At 35.1% G+C, this 18,867-nt stretch overlaps 2 protein-coding genes across 3 annotated transcripts in view; one reads left to right on the forward strand and one right to left on the reverse strand.

Moving 5' to 3' along the window:
• The window catches only part of LOC125813446 (kirola-like), a 436,501-nt gene that overhangs the window by 78,162 nt on the left and 339,472 nt on the right, over positions 1–18,867 (reverse strand). The window lies entirely within an intron of this gene.
• The window catches only part of LOC125813444 (protein C2-DOMAIN ABA-RELATED 7-like), a 79,596-nt gene that overhangs the window by 43,917 nt on the left and 16,812 nt on the right, over positions 1–18,867 (forward strand). The window lies entirely within an intron of this gene.

The following is an 18,867-nucleotide window of genomic DNA, read 5'->3' on the forward strand; positions in this document are numbered from 1 at the left end:
AATGAATAAATAGTTTATGTCGGAAAACTAAGGATATCATGCCATGACCAAGAGAATCAAACACGAGCTGAAATAAATAACTCACCCTAGAACCTGATGTGCTGGAGACTGGCTAGTCACTGATACACTCGCTGCACTCCACAAAAAGAAAACAAAGAAAAACACAAGTAGGGCTCAGTACAGGACAACATGTACTGAGTAGATACCATCGGCCAATCCAAAATAGAATCTAATATGTAATGAATAATAATATAAAATCAACTATGATAATTAGCAGGTGGCAAGCAACAAACAAATGAACCAGTGTTAACAACACTAAAGTAAGTATGTAATCAGTCAACAATATCAAGATCACACATGAGGACTCATGCCTCCAAACCAAACTAATTTTGGAATTGAGTTCTTTGAGATTGAGTACATTAAGTTAATTCAATATCTTTTTCCTTTAATGGTACCGTGTTTTGACAATCCCATCCAATTGTACCGTATCAGAACGTGACACTCCGATCCAATAATACCATGTCGGAACGTGACACTCCGATCCAATAATATCATTAATTTATCATTTATTATCACCACTTTTCAATTCATTAACAATATTTCATCAAGCTTTCTTTATTCAAGGCATCACTTCGATAGAGAGGGTTCAAGATTATAAATTCCACGGTCTCAGAATTTCAGACCAATCACAAACCGCACAACCAAGCTACACAATCAAGTACATAGAGAACTTCATAATATCATTCAATGCATATCAACCACTTATGAGTCTATCTATCAAGCAGAATAAGCCATAACCTACCTTCACCGAAGAACCGAAGTCGGGCAAGCTACTTCTCCAACGCTTTTCCTTTCCTCAAGGCCTCCGTACGTTCTCAATCTATCACGTAGGCATAATTTGTAAGTTAACGAATCTATAGACATTCATACTACTCTATGTCTATCCTAGACTCAAAAACACACTCAATCGATAATCGATTTCCTAAAGTTCAAGCCTAAGGGTAAGTCTTAATTCCTCCCATTATCAATAACTTTAAGGATATTCAATTAATACAATAACCTAGTATTTAATCATCTATCTCAATATATCAGGACTTGACTTATAATATGATAATAATATTAAAATCCGATTAAATTGAAACATCTGGTACAAAATCAGTGGCAACCCACATGGATTCAATTGTCAATTTCTTTCGGCCAGTTAATAGCACCTCACGGTTAATAACGGAAGTCACCAATTTGTCTCCCAAAAGTCAACCATTATTAATCCCTTAATTAGCCCACCTTCAATTCATATCCCTCTAGGTACCGTGACTTTGTTTCTAACTTTTCCAACTCAATTCATCTAATTTCCTTTCGCACCCAATATTATTGTAATAATAAAACAAATCTGATATAAAGCAATAACATAATAATTAAATAATGAAACTTCAAACCGATCAAACATTGTCATCTAAAGTCAAAATAACATTTTCTATCTCACCAGTTGTCATGCAGCCTTCTCATCATAAATCTAACCATAATATTATTATTATATAAATTTATATCACTAACTATCTCAATATTCAAAGTTCAATAATTTTGCTCACCTGAAGCCGGCGTCTGCCCTTACTCTTTCGTCTACGCCACTTTCAGTTCTCTCACCTACTTTTCCTTCTTCTCTACGTATTGTTTAATTCCCTAATTAATATACCTGCCCAATCATAAAAATAATGATAAAAGTCACCCATTACTAATTCTAATGTTATTTTCTTTAATCATCAATTAAATAAATTATTAAAACTACCCAACTAATTTTATAATTATAGTTACGAATAGTCCAAACTACTCATTTAAAATCTATCGAAAGAGTCTTTTATGCACTAAAAAGCTCTAGTACTCAAAATGACCAAAAGACTCGTTACATTAGATACCAATTTAACCATCGTTCGTCCTCGAACAATCAACAGAAGGCAAGGGTAAGGCCGGTTACTTAACTCGATAAAAAGAAGTGGATATCTTCCGTGCATATTAGTCTCTGAAGTGGACTCTTCAACTGATCGATTCTTCCACTAGATCTTGACACAACCATCACGATAAATATTTTCTAACATAACCATGATACAATCCTGAATCAATATTGGCTACAATCAGGAGTGAACCTGAACCAACCACCACACGCTCATAATGCACAAATCATCATAGATCTTATCAAGATTACATCCTCACTACAAAATATTTCCTCGAGCTTAAGCTATAAAAATATGATCTTTAGACAACAAGTAATCATCTAGGAGAATCGAACTCATCTGATCCAAAAATGAAAATGATCAAGTAACCACCATCGAGTAATACACCCAAGCATACAAAACCTCTAACAACACTGTCGAAGTGCTAGATTAGTAGCTATTATAGACAAACCTTAAGAATGACAAAACTAGACCCCATGGTCCCCACATTAAATCAAACATAGCAAAAACATGATACCGATGATGAGATAAATCTTAAGTGTGTCAAAAAATTGTAAATTTTCAAGGTAGCTCTCCTATAAATTCTCATAAGCAAAGTTGTGCATGTAGAATCACCAGTATACTTCAACTATGCCAAACAACACCAAATCTTCCATAACTGGAATGAACAAGTCTAACCAAGGATGCCATCCTACCAGGAGGACAATCACAGAATCGGTACACATAATCCACTACTAGTGACTCACCTATAGAAGCGAAAACACACACGGACGTAGAAAGTGAATCATACTCTAAACCATGCCCAGAATAAAATAGTTTGTCACATAAGAATGTACATAACCAAGGTCAAATAACTCTAGATACTCCTTCCATAGGACCCATATCAAACATTTTCATTCATTCGACTCACTCAGAACAGTTTTTCATGTGGAAGTCATGAGAGGAACAATACTGATGCGTGTCAAATTTGTGGTAGGAATAACCATACTGCTCTTAAGTGTTTTTACAGGTGGGATTACTCTTACCAAGCCGCAGATGAGCTACCACAAGTATTGTCTGCTACTAATCTACAAAACGCTGATGACACCTTGTATGTGGACTCAGGAGCAAGTAGCCATATGACACATAACTCAGGTATCCTAACTGATCTTAAACACTACAATGGACCAGATAAAATCATTATTGGGAATGGATCAAAGTTAGACATAACACATGTTGGAAACATATCCAGATCAGGTATAAAGTTAAAAGAAGTTCTTGTAGTCCCTAAGATTAATAAAAATTTACTCTCAGTTAGTAAGCTTGCAAAGGCTAATTGTTGCACTCTTGAATTTGATGAAACTTACTTTTTTGTAAAGGACAAGAAGACAAGGACACTATTGGCCAAGGGAACTAAAAGGAATGGACTCTATGCTTTGGAAGATAACAATCTTTATGCTTTGACTGTTGCACACGATTGGAACACGTCAGACAACATGTGGCATACTAGATTAGGACACCCTAGTTTGAAGTCTTTAAAAGTTTTAAATAGTAATAGTTGCATCAATATTAGTAGTTGGAATAAAACGCCTACTATTTGTTCTAGTTGTCAGTTGGGAAAGAGTTGTAAACTTTCATTTGGTTTGAGAAATAAAATTGAGAAAGAACCTTTATTGAAAATCCATTGTGATTTATGGGGACCTGCTCCTGTCGAATCTTTCCAACATATGAATATTATGTCATTTTTGTTGATGATCACACGAGATATACATGAATTTATCCACTGAAAAAGAAATCAAAATTCTTTGAGATCTTTTTAAATTCCAGAAAATGGTGGAAAAACAATTTTCTAAAGAAATTAAGATTTTTTAGTGTGATGGAGGTGGTGAGTTTATCCAAAGAAACTTCATTAAGCATTTGGAAGATTGTGGCATTGTGAGACATAGTTCATGTCCTAACACACATGAACAAAATGGAGTTGCAGAGATAAAACATAAGCATATTGTGGAGACTAGCTTAACTCTAATATGTCATGCTAATCTACCTTTGTTTCTTTGGGTTGAGGCTTTCCTCACTGCAGTATTTATCATCAATGGACTGCCCTCCTCAGTCCTAAAGATGGTGACTCCATTTGTTAAGTTGTATGGGGAACAACCTGATTATAACAGCCTAAAAGTGTTTGGGTGTAGATATTTCCCATATATTAAGGGTAACAACAAGTTCAGTCCAAAGACCTACCCTTGTGTGTTCATAGGGTACAACAACTTACACAAAGGATATAGATGTTATCATCCCCTTACAATGAGGGTTTACATATCCAGACATGTTGTGTTTGATGAAAACACATTATCCTATGCGTCTCCAAAGCAATCTCAGACTAACATTGATGTCTCACCTCATCTTGCTACTTTTGTTGAATCTTTCTCTAAACTACATGCACATGATAATTCTGATTCAAGGGAAGTATAGGCTGCTAGTCCACACATTACTGGTGATAATGCTGCTACAACTCATATACTCCTTGATGATGAGAGTATTATTGACCTCTCAGGCGCAAGATCAGATGTTGAGGAACAGGTTGAAGGTGATGCTCCATACAGTAGTATTGAAACTCTAGCTGCAGATTTTGGATCTGCTAGTAGTAGTGAGGAACAGGTTGCACTTACAGGTCCAGCCAATGAGCATCATCAAACAACTAATTTAGTTGATGTACCAGTTGCCCATCAATCTGACAATGCTACACTTCAGTCAACTACTTTGGTTGATGTACCAGTTGAGGTACTTCCCACACCACAAGGGCATCATATGATCACTAGGCACAAGGCGAAGCAACATCACTTGTCACTTGTTGCTCGCAGCAGCACATAAATTTTGAGAGAACCAAATACTACTAAGGAAGCACTAAGGTCACCTCATTGGCTTGTAGCAATGCAGGAAGAAATTTATTCTTTACATACTAACAAGACATGGATTTTGGTGCCCAAATCTCTTGGTATAAATTTGGTTGGCTCAAAATGGGTGTTCAAGAAAAAGTTAAAAGTTGATGGGACAGTAGATAGATACAAGGCCAGACTTGTGGCAAGGGGATTCTCGCTGCTTGAAGGGATAGATTTTGAAGAAACATTTAGTCTTGTGGTTAAAGCCACAACTATTAGGGTGGTTCTATCCATTGTTATTACTTTAAAGTGGGAAGTTAGACAACTAGATGTCAAAAATGTCTTTCTCCATGGCTTCTTACAAGAGGAGGTGTACATGAGTCAACCTCCTGGTTTTATTGATCCCCAATATCCACATCATGTGTGTTTACTTAAAAAGGCATTGTATGGTCTTAAACAAGCACCAAGAGCCTGGTTTGATAGGTTTAGCATGCATCTCTTACACCTTGGTTTCATTTGTAGTAAGGCTGACCCTTCCTTATTTACTTTGCAAACTCATGAAGGCAAAATATTTATATTGTTATATGTGGATGATATTATTGTCACAGGAAGTAATCCATCTCATGTCTCAGAGTTGGTTCTCCAACTTGGGAAGGAGTTTGCTATGAAAGATCTTGGCCCTTTTTTCTAGGAGTTGAGGTGAAGTATTTCAAAGGAGGAATTCACTTAAATCAAAGCAAGTATGCTGCTGAGTTGCTGGCCAAGACAGAGATGAGTTTGTCAAAGGCTGTAGCCACTCATTTGGCACAAAAGCATGGTTTGCATGAAGCTGTGGGAAGTCTTGTAAATGCCTCCTTGTACAGAATGATAGTAGGGAGCCTTCAGTATTTGACCCTCATAAGATCTGATATCACTCATGCCGTGAATTTAGCTAGCTAGTTTATGCAAAGCCCAAACACTGAACACCTTCAAGGGGTAAAAAGGATTCTCAGGTATATCAAAGGTACTCTACATTTTGGACTTAGAATTATTTCACAGTCACTATGTAGGCGGTATGGCTACTCAGATGTTGATTGGGGTAGTTGTACAACCACTAGGAGATCAACTACAGGCTATAGCATCTACCTAGGTGCAAATTGTATTTCTTGGACCTCTAAGAAACAGACCACAGTAGCCCGATAGAGTGCTGAAGCTGAGTATAGAGCACTAGCCTCACCTGCTGCAGAAATGACTTGGATTGTGTATCTTTTTCATAACCTTGGAGTGTTCCTTCGATCTGTTCCTACGTTGTATTGTGATAACATGAGTGCTTTGTACTTGACAGTTAATCCAGTTATACATGCTCGAACCAAACATGTTGAAATGGACTATCATTTTGTTCATGAGAAAGTGGCTAGGGGACAACTTCTTACTCAGTTTGTGAAGTCTAAGGATCAGCTAGCTGATATTCATACCAAAGCCTTAACAAAATATGTTTTCTCTGGTTTTCGCAGCAAGCTAGGAGTTACAGTTCCTCCACTCACTAGCTTGATGGGAAGTGTTGAAGAAAGCTTGAAGACTGATGGAACATGTTGAATGAACAGGTCCATCGAACCAGGCTGACGAGTTAGAGTTAGAGTCATACTAGAACTAGACTACTAAATCCTAAGTTATGTACGACTAAGCTACTGTATATTGCAGGAGTCGACTAGGATAAAAGATTAGAGTTATAATACAATACTACTCATGTAAATAATTGTGTTGTAGAAGGATTCCTAGTATAACTATAATAGGACTCTACTCCTATATAAGGAGCTTGTAAATCAATATTATTTTTATCAATACAATCCTTGATTTCTCTAATCCTAGACGTGAGATTTCTACACGATCCAATTATACCGTGTCGGAATGTGACACTCCGATCCAATTACACTGTGTCGGAACGTGACATTCCGATACAATAATACCGTGTCGAAACGTGACACTGCGATCCAATAATATCATTAATTTATCATTTATTATCACCAGTTTTCAATTCATTAACAATATTTCATCAAACGTTCTTTATTCAAGGCATCACTTCGATAGAGAAGGTTCAAGATTATAAATTTCATGGTCTCAAGATTTCAGACCAATCACAAACCGCACAACCAAGCTACACAATCAGTACATAGAGAGATTCACAATATCATTCAATGCATATCAATCACTATTAAGAGTCTATCTATCAAATAGAATAAACCATATCCTACCTCCATTGATGAACCGAAGTCGGGCAAGCTACTTCTCCAACACTTTCCTTTTCTCAAGGACTCTTAACGTTCTAAATCTATCACGTATGCATAATTTGTAAGTTAACGAATCTAGAGACATTCATTCACCCAATCTATAATCAATTTCCTAAAGTTCAAGCCTAAGGGTAAGTCTTAATTACTCTCATTATCAATAACTTTAAGGTTATTCAATTAATACAATACACCTAGTATTTCATTACCTATCTCAATATATCAGGACTTGACTTATAATACGAAAATAACATTAAAATCGGAGTAAATTGAAACATCTGGTACAAAATCAGTGACAACCCACATGGATTCAATTGTTTAATACCCTAATTAATATACATGACTAATCACAAAAATAATGATTAAAGTCACCTACTACTAATTCTAATGTTATTTTCTTTAACCATCAATTAAATAAATTATTAAAACTACCCAACTAATTTCACAATTATAGTTACGAATAGACCAAAATACTCATTTAAAATCTATCGAAAGAGACTTGTATGCACTAAAAAGCTCTAATACTCAGAACGGCCTAAAGAGTCCTTACATCAGATACCAAATTACCCATCGTTTGTCCGCGAACGATCAAAAGAAGGCGACGGTAAGGCCGAATATTCGACTCGATAAAAAGAAGTGGATATCTTCCGTGCATATTAGTCTCTGAAGTGGACTCTTCAACTGATCGATTCTTCCACTAGATCTTGACACAACCATCAAGACAAATATTTTCTAACATAACTATGATTCAATCCCGAATCAATATTGGCTACAATCATGAGTGAACCTGAACTAGCCACCACACAATCATAATGCACGAATCATCATAGATCTTATCAAGATTACATCCTCACAACAAAATAATTCCTCGAGCTTAAGCTATAAAAATATGATCTTTAGACAACAAGTAATCATCTAGGAGAATCGAAATCATCTGATCCAAAAATGAAAATAATCAAGTAACCACCATCGAGTAATACACCCAAGCATACAGAACCTCTAACAACACTGTCGAAATGCTAGATTAGTACTTATTATAGGCAAACCTTAAGAATGACAAAACTAGACCCCATGGTCCCCACATTTAATCACACATAGCAAAAACATGATACCGATGATGAGATAAATCTTAAGTCTATCGAAAAATTGTAAAATTTCAAAGTAGCACTCCTATAAATTCTCATAAGCAAAGTTGTGCATGTAGAATCACTAGTATACTTCAGCTATCCCAAACAACACCAAATCTTCTATAACTGAAATGAACAAGTCTAACTAAGGATGCCATCCTACCATGAGGACAATCACAAGATCGGTACACACAATCCACTACTAGGGACTCACCCATAGAAGCGAAAACACACACGGACGTAGAAAGTGAATCATACTCTAAACCATGCCCAAAATGAAATAGTTTGTCACATAAGAATGTACATAACCAAGGTCAAATAACTCTAGATACTCCTTCTATAGGACCCATATCAAACATTTTCATTCATTCGATCTATCTCTTTGATTTTCTAGCTACCCACAATCACCAATTTAGTCCCTATTATAATTACCCACATACTTGGTTTATCGAACCCCATATCCACTGAAGTCAACACTCTTAAAACTAACAAAATATCATAACCACACCGATCACCTACCTTACTCCCAAACCATCAATAGTATCAAACTGTTCTTATCAAATACATGTTCAAACTATGGCTATCTCTCTTTCTATTTAAGCATTTCATGACAAATACGAGTCCCAAACAAAGCTAATAAAGCTAATTTAAAATTTGATAGTACCGTTCCATCGAGATAAAACTATTAAATCACACCAAAAGTCAATGTCACACCACTTTCACATACCATGCTTTAGCTACCACTCTAAACCAACACTTACCTCATGCCAATACTTAGGGAAATTCTTGGTCACTCAAATTATTCTGTATACTATAAGCTCATAACCTTTATTCACCATCAAATGTCTATGTAAAGCATCATAACATTCTATGTAGTCCCATCAATAGAGTAGTATTAATCCAACTCTAAATTCTTAATAGCCATGTAAAATTATATATCACCCTGTGCATCAATCTTAAGTCATCTATCATAATTTGAGCAATCTAAACCCACGTAAAACTCTAAATTTTCCATACCTACTGCTTGTCACCCAAACCAAAACTCAATCTTTATAAAAGTTGATGATAAACTCCTAGTAAGTCTGTACCATCTCACAATCATATCTAAACTCACAGGCAAAAATCAATACAAACTTCAACTACACCCCAAGGGTTTATACGAGAGGTCTTCTTCCTTCACTTTTCTCAAATTCTTCCTAAGGTGTAAAATTCTAAATATCTCGACCCTTCAATGTATCAGACTCTTGTTAATTTCTATAGCTCGCTTACCGATCTCATTCTTTTACCAGCAACCCATGACATTTTACCTTATATTCTAACCCAACAATTTTAACTGAAACCTTTCCTTGTGTCCTTTAAATATCAAAAGTAACAAACTTTATGACCAAAACCATGCATAAGTCCTTCCAAATACTCAATACCCAATTAAACGATCATTTCTTATCTTACAAAATCATATCTTGACAAAATATAACACTACGAATGTAGACTTAGAAAAGTTAATACAATTGAATTGTGAATCCAATTGTGTAATCCAATCCCCTAATCTATCAATATTAGCTCATACCTTGAAAACTTTTATGCATTCATGTAACTTGGCTTATCATTAATCGCCTCTCCGTCGATCTTACCATATCCTTCACTAAAAATCCAGATGTACTCATTACCAAACTCAAACCACAAAAGAACTTATCATCACACATGAGCTGGACGTATGTACACTTCTTTGTCAAGTATGATCCATTAGTTTTTTAACAGATGAACACCTAACCCTATTACCATAACCAGAGTAAAACGAATGAAATTACTGGTGAAAATATTCTTACTCTCACCTCTTTTCGAAGGCTCTACTCATTCTATTAATTTTATTTCATTTTCATTATGACTCTAGCTCCTTTAAATTCTATTCGAGTGGTGCCACAACATCTCTCAAAACTTTCCATACAACCTCGCTACTCACTAAATAGTAGAAAATAGCAACCTTAGATACTCACAAGTCATTATTACCATACAAAATTTATTTAATCAACAATTTGTATTATATAGTTACATCTCAATGACAATCCATCACTAATTTGTATTAGCATGATGCTCAGTATGCCCTTGTCATCACCACGAAGTCAACCTTTTCATCGACATGACACCTCAATTCAGTTATATGGATTAGATCCAAAGGACAAATTCTAATTTTATACACACTTTCTAACTAAAATCTTCATATGCATTCACCCGAGTTTACTTACTGACTTTCTTTATACATAAGGTTATCATTCAGGTATCAATCCAGTCATTTGGAGCTTAAGATAAAATCACTAGTCCTAAAACCCTCAAGCTAGACTTCACTACCTAATGCATTAATACCGTACCAAAGATCCACCACTAAAAACTTCCTGAAAACAATGTTTAACCCAAGCTTACGTAGCAACAAACTAGTTGGTTTCTCAAATGTGATCAATGCAACACTAAATCTCATTATCCGAACATGTCATATAACTGATAACTCCTTAAGTAGTTAGTATCCCCACTTGATAATCAACGTAGTCATTTCATATAACACTAGAACCACATCGTGAAAGTCTGTTAGATCTATCACATATCATACCTATTGAGAAGATTGTACCTGAATAGCTTACACAATTCTACCCATTGAATAACTATAAAACATTATCAAATCCATTCGGTCTCTACCCCCAAGCAATTTTGCATTCTTTCTTAGATCAGGTCGATAACAAAAGTAACACACTTCATAACTCTATTCAAGAAAGCATCAGTACTGTTCTGATAGTCGTATCATGATCCTCTTTGGTATACACTCAATCTATAAAATTGTAGTAGTGATTCTGACTTCACTTGGCATAACATAATTTCATCATTCGGTAAGCAACCTATATGTGTAACGATAACTTCACTAACAATATTTTCCAAGTAATGGTGTTCATTATCTAGCCTTCCCTTATGAAACTTCTTGAATGTTGTCACCTTGGCAAAGTCATCTGGATTCACCCCCTCTACCTCTTATCCCTCAAAGTACAGGATATGCACTTCACCATGAAGAAGTTAGAAAATGCTTCCCAAGTCATAAGTAGTGCCTTTATTGGTCAGCGCTCAACATGAGACCGCCACCACATTCTAGTGTCTCCCCAAAACCAGCATGTCACAAATTCAACACTAAGACTCTCCACTATATTCATTTTATGAAGTAGCTCAAAACAATCAACAATGAAAACATAAGCATCTTCATAATCAGTACCCATGAAGAATAAAGGTTTCAAATTTATGTACTTAATAAAAAAAATCATGTTGATCACTAGTCATTACAGGCCCTGTAGTCAATCGAGAAAATATACCTATTTCTAAGGACGCATTTTTTTCTAATGTTGTTGTTTCAACTTCTAATACTCTAGTACTAACCATATGTGAAATAGAGTGAAGAAGTTCATATACCAATTTGTATCACCTAGATATCAATTGGGTTCAAGTAGTAGCACGAAAGAAAGAAGGAATGAAGTTTTCTTAAAGCCCTATAACCTCTCAAAAGTAAAGGCATCCATGTACCGTTCCGTAAGACTCTACTAGACTTGTCCTTATGTGACGAGATCACCTAACGTAATGCTCTGATACCAGGTTTGTATAATTACTTCGTTGTTATTACATCCTCTGAACATCAATGGATGACCTATGCACTTGTATATGAGAAGAAAATTGAAGATACCCCAGAATCCCTTGCAATCTTGGATTATTGCATTGGTGTGATCTAGGATGTAGAGGGTCGCCTTCTCAAGAATTAAAAAATATATGATGTTCAATGGTCCTATACGTACATATATCTATGTGTTTGTGTGTTTGTTCTTGTGTGATGAGTATTTGAAATTATTGGCTAGTTCTAGCTAGCGTGTAAAACAAATAATATGTTTGAAGAATATATATATTATAAGTACTATGTACTCCCGCCTCTCTATATATAATGTCATGTTTGAAGAATATATATTTGAGATTTAAGTGGCATTATATACATTTTGTTTTACTCTAAGAACTTTGAATTTTAGAGTAAGTAGAGCTAATTTTGTAGTAATTCATATACATTGTAATCTCCTATGACTGCTAAATCTGATATTACATTAATTATTAGCTAAGGCTCTAATACGCTCATTAGATAAGTACTCTACACAAACGATATTTTGTATCCTGTTTTCTTGATTTAAGTGAAAGGTAAATTCAAAATTTGAAGTTTACGAGTGTAACGATCTGATTCCGTCGTTATAGAAAAACCAATGGGAAAAAAATTTGGGTCAGAATTTTTTTTGTAGTAACTTGATATTTTCTAGCCTAGTCCAAATTTGGACGGAATCGGAGTCACGAAAGTCTAGGGAAATCTGGTAAGGAATAAGAGATTCAATAATGAATTTGGTTGCATGAATAGATAACTAGGACGTTAAGGAACCGGTATGACTTCTTGGAATCGAATTTGAGCGAGTAGAACTCCCGAAACTGATCTTAGCGTGAGCATGTAATTTTTGAATGTCCTGATTTAAGGTGTGTTGTGAAATGGGGGTTTGGAGCTCAAATTCCAACTCAGTGTCTCCATGTAAGCCATTGAGGCGGGATTATTTCCGCTAGGGAGGGGCCGCTGTGGCGGGATGGGGGATGCCATAGCGGGCCAGTCGTGACTCAAGTCGGAAATAAACCCCAAAAATGTCTTATTCTGCAAGTTTCATTCTTGAGGGCTAGGAGGCGAACTAGGGCAAATTCTTGACAATTTTCCACCTTTTCTAGAACCAAAGGTAAGGTTTTTACTCCCCTAAACCATTTTTCGATCTGTAGAACTTGGATTCTTGGTTAATTACTATTGGGGGAGGGTTTTTGGACTGAATTAGATGATGGGGAAAAAGCCCTAGCTGCACTTTAGGATCATGGATTTGGTCTTGGGTTATTGGGTTTGCTTTAATCCAAGTAATTACACCGTAATTATTGATCCCTGCTTTACATTAATTGTTTGTAGACCTAGAACAAGCGGAAAGAATCCGGAAAGTGAGGAATCAAGTTTCTTAGGAGGATTCAAGCTTGGTTTCGAGGTATAGGCGATGGTTTGATTTCATGTTTGTGTGGTGTATGTTAGTGTTTGCTTCATTATAATGCATGCATGTATGTTTGTATTCACACTGAAATAAACATGTTTGGCACGTGGGTGAACGAACCCAACGTTATGAAAGTCTCACATACCTTGTAGGATCAAATCCTTGACGAAATCCTCAATCAATTCTTCATGAAGTCGACGAATCTTGACTTTCCTCTTCTCTTTTCTCTTGAGTTCTTCTCTAAAACCCTAGCGTGAAATCTTTGAGTGCGTAAACTGACCTAATTCAGTTTAGACCCCTAAGTAATTACCAAAAATGAAATAAATTAATTGGGAAGTGAAAAGACCATAGTACCCTTCAAAAATCCGGTTTTGGTTTTCCTTATGTAGACAACCCAACTTCAAATGGAAATATCTCCCTCATACAAACTTGAAATTAAGCAAACTCGGCGGAGTTGGAAAGATAATTCAAAGATATTTCATACGGTGTCTTGTAGCACACCTAACTCATCCTGATCTAGGAGTTATGGTCGTTTGAAGTTGACCCAAAAATCATACTTAACTTTCTCAAACTTTCCAAATTTGATTATTTCCAAAAACGGTTTCTTTCTAATTCCAAGTCTTTCTAGTAGCGGGGTGTTACAATATCATCAGTTATTTGTGCTTCTTCTGGTGTTACATGTATATTTTTTTTATGCAGTAAATGTTGAATCTTTTTCTTAGACTTTAAGCACATTTTCAAAGACTGTTAATTGTCTCTAAAGAATATATTTAGCGGCAATTAAGCTAATGGACTATTTTGAGTCTTTTCTCATTCAAAGTACATATATTGAGTGCATGAAGAATATTCAACATACAACTCGAGCTGCAAATTGTGCAGTATCCAACCCTTGTCCTAGAGTTTTAGTTTCATTAAACTATAGATTCAAACTTCCTTTAAAATATGTACAACTTATCATTATAACATGAAGATGATACAATAATAAATTGAAGAAATTAATCGCCAAAAAAAGAAGTTAGTAATTATCAATTCAACATTGAATATTTTGAGATTTCATAGGATACAACTCAGAAGAAAAATAAAGAAGAGTAAAGTTTATAATTTCCTCGTGTTATTCTATGTTCCATAGTGGCCTTATATTACAAGTTAGGAGTAACCCTATAAATTTGAGGCTAGGCATAAGTTGTTTAAATCAAACCTAAAAATGGTAGTATCAAATTGAAAAGTCAAATCAAATCAATAAAGAATCACATATATATAGAGACAGAAAAGTTTTTTATACGATACTTGTTCATCCAAGTACTGAGATAGTTCGAAGGTATCTACTCATGCTTCACGCTTCTTTAAGAGGTAATTTTTGAATTAAATTTCAACAAGTTTATGTATTTTAGCATAATTGTATGTGTTCTATCATAAATATATATTGGTTATCTATTATTTATATATGTAAGCAGTATGATTCGGATATGCTTCTATTGTGCATATAGTTTTCCAACGATATATTTTTTATTTGTAACATTATTCACTTGTTTGTCAAAGATGCTTTTTAAGGGAGTAATTTTTACAGGAATAACTAATCCATACTCGTAAAAGATAAGGACTGGTGGGGGCAATTGGGAAAGTCAGGTTGATCGAGTGTCTTCATTCAACCGAGGGTACATGAGAAGAAGAATGAAACGAAGTGAGATGCATGGGGCAGGGAATTAAATAGTTGACCCACGTGCCAAACATGTTTATTTCAGCGTGAATTCATCCTAAAAGAGTTTGAAAGTTGATGTTCTTGATATCTATTCTTGAAATTGATATTGTTCTTGAGTTGGGTTGAAATTGAGAAGTTTCTGATCGAGATCATTACGTCAAATTATTGAGTTGTCTGGAGTTAGGTTCTTAGGTACATTTGTTGGGTATCTGTATCTAAAAAGAATTTGGGAAAAAGAACTGAGTATGGGCGAATTGGGGCTGGAAAATGAAGAAGAAATTTAGTCGGGTAAATCTGGGCACCGGCTACGCGTCGCGGACCTGCTCCCCAGATTTGGAAAAAAAATCCTTTGCGGGGCGGAGCGGTCACGAACCGTTCTGCCTAAAAAAGTATTTTTGCGACCAAAATTTAATTACGTCTCCGCTTCGCGGACCCACCCTAAACAGTGAAATTTTGATCTTTTCTCATGTTTAGCTATCTAAAAACACTCTGAAACATCATGAGATCTTCCCTATCACAAGTCACAATCCTTGAATCTATAATTCAATTCAAGGAGAGTTAAGAGTCAAGTTTAGAAGTTAAGAAGCAAGTCAAGAGAAGTTCATCAAAGTTTTTCAAAAGTCTTTCACAAACGTTTTAACTTTGTTCTTAGACTTAAGTTTTAAGATTAAGCAAAGAGAGTAAAGAGTTGAGTTCATTTCTCCAAAAGTTATAAGGAAACTAAGTATTCCCAAGTGTTTAAAATGTTTTCACATTTGAACAAGAAAGGGAACATTGATTCCAAGAGAGCTTTTAAGCTAAGTTTCCAGTAATTATCTCAAACCAAAGAAAGAAGTTTTGTTTTAAAAACATATGAGCTAAGTATATTTTGGGAGTAGTATTGAGCACCAATATGGGGATGCGAGTTCATGTTAACTCAAGTTTCCATAAACCATGTAGACATCATGGGTAGTAAAGGATCATACTAGTGGATCCACTTAGTTAAGGCGCTTTATATGATGACAAAGTATAGGACAGTTTTGACAGTGTGGGCAAGACGTTGTATCACCGCTTAGGCTCATAGTGGTGGTTGTCGGTTAGAGAATCTCCCACAGAAACTATATGACTTTGATAGATGAGTAAAGTTGAGTTTGTTATTGCATATCTTTAACAAATTAAGTTGTTATTTATTGTTCTAAATGCTTTGTATAAATTATACTATTATTGTTGTTTTACACTGTATTTTGAGTTGAGTTATTCATGAGTTAAGTAAAGTCAAGGTAAGTGTTCTTTTTAGATCCTTTTCAAGCTTAAATTGTATTTAGCATTCTAACTCGCATACTCGTACATTCAATGTACTGATGCCAGTTGGCCTGCATCGTCTTATGATGCAAACGCAAGTAACCAGGATTAGCATCCAGCACCTCATTGATCAGGTTGAGCACTCAGAGTCAGTTGGTGAGCCTCCTTGCATTCTGGAGGACACTTTTTATCATTTTCTTTCAGTATTTCATTGTTAGGATGATCGGGGATCTTGTCCCGACATCCCTCTTTGTTTTAGAGGCTTCATAAACAGTTAGTAGTTCAGTTGTCTTTACATTATCATTTTTTATGTTAAGACTTGAGTTGCCATTTTGGCCAAGTTGAATGTTGACTTTTAAACATTCTAAGTTATCTTATTAAACCATTGAGTAAGTGCACTTGATCATTGTAATAATGCTTAGAGTCTTCCGCTGAGTAAGTAAGTTGGGCCAAGGGTTCGCTTGGGGACAACAATGGTTCTCGAGTGTTAGTCCCGCCTAGGACGTAGGCTCGGGGCGTGACCTGGAAAGGTCGATTCTTGAGAGATTTTTCGTCCCCTTCATCATTAGTCCTTCCGTTTTCGCTTTCCAAGAATTCAAAATTTTGAATTGTTGAGGCAAGTAGAGGTTACGATTTGGCTATAAAATGAGCCATTTGGTTCCTTCTGCAAACAGTGAACATATCATCCAAAAAACAATCGAAAAATCAGTGAGAAAATCCAAAAATCGGTTGAAAAAAAAAAAGACCCAACAACAATCCAGCGAGTTTGTTTTAGTGTTGAATTCGAGTTGAAGGAAGTTCTAAGTTGAATCTTGACGACAAACCCTGTTTGCTGCTCTACATAAGGTTAGTACATGTCACCTTTGCTGTTATTATTCATGATTAAATGTTGAGCACCTATCTGAATTTCTACTTCTTTGGACATTTGTGTGGGTTTTATACTGATTCTGCAAGTTATTAACTTTGTATGAACCATGTGTCTTTGAAACTCTTATTTCTTTTAGACTGAGTGTGCCAGTAGAAATTACATTGTTCCTATTCTTTTTTAGAAAAGAGTCATTACGTAATAGGCTCAAGGTTGGGTTATGAATATGTAGATGAAGAAGTTACTATCTGATTGAACTTTAGAATATGATAGAATTAATTGATGCTGAGTCTGTTCTGCCCTCATTTGTTTAGCATATTGTACATGCTAATTCATATTAGGTAAACTAACAATTAGTCACATATGAATTTGATCAGATTCAAGAGGTCCTTACACTTGTTATTTGGAATTTAAATTAGTTGTTCTCTTTGATCCCCTGAATACTTCATTTTTCTGAAATTTCGATAAGTTTCTCTCCTTGGTCTCATATCTCGCCTAAGTAATTTGAAGGATCCCATGATAGCTTTATATTGGATTGAACTACTGCATTTTTCTCCTCTCTCATGAGAATTGACACGTAATAAATCTACTCGTGTTCATGTGAAGTCGAGGACACTAGATAAGAATTTATTCATCAGCTTAATGCATGCTAAGTGTGTTTACGTAATACAGTCCACTACCAACAAGGGTTATAACCTCCGAAATCTATATATATATATATATAATGTTACAACTGAAGAGTATATAACATAATTATACCACCTATATAATCATTTTAATGCTAAAATCATTAAATATTTTTAATAAGAAATTAATATTTAATTGAATTATAAAAATGTTAGCAGTGTGATTAGATTTGAAGTACACATTTATACCCAAAGATTAAAAAAGAAAAATTGTCTTGTACAAGTATAGATCAACTAATATTCTGCATAACTTCTGAGTGCCTTATCTGAATTAAACAAATGCATAATTCATAACTTCTAATACTCTGCATAACTTATGAGATCCTTGAACAACTTATCATTTCTGGTAGTTAGAAAGCATATAAGTTTCAAACAAAAGTATGAGGTTGTGAAGCCAATGAAACTAACCTGACTATTTAAATAAACCTTTCGTTGTATCAACAATATATATTCAGGAGTCTGCTCTTCTATATGTAGAAACTGTACCTTCCTGCAATATACATATAGAAGTTCATAATAAAATTAAGCAGAGTCAGTAACAAGGCAGCTCGGAATATTATATGAATCATGTGATATATTCTATTCTCTTAATCGAAATTCGACAGAGAAAATCTAAAACAACAACAAAAATAAAATAAAACCTACATGCTAAACTATACGAACTAATTCGTCTAGATTAGTTCCTCTTTTGTTTTGTATGGATAAACCTTTATTATTATTATTAAATAAAATCCTTCTGTTAATAAGCAAAAAAAATAAAATAATAATAATAACATGAAGATGATAAAATAATAAATTGAAAAAATTATTCATAACATTATTCACTTGTTTGGCAAAGATGATTTTTAGGGGAGTGATTTTTACAGGAATAACTAAGCCATACTCGTAAAGGATAAGGACCGGTGGGGGCACTTGGGAAAGTCGGGTTGATCGAGTGTCTTCATTCAAGCGAGGGTACATGAGAAGAAGAATGAAATGAAGTGAGAGGCATGGGGCAGGGAATTAAATAGTTGAGTCGATCAGGCTCTACGATCGGGAGAAGATAGCAAAATGAAATCAATATTTG

This window comes from Solanum verrucosum, unplaced genomic scaffold (genome assembly GCF_900185275.1).
Source record: "Solanum verrucosum unplaced genomic scaffold, falcon-dt-bn FXZP01000203.1, whole genome shotgun sequence".
Taxonomy (NCBI): domain Eukaryota; kingdom Viridiplantae; phylum Streptophyta; class Magnoliopsida; order Solanales; family Solanaceae; genus Solanum; species Solanum verrucosum.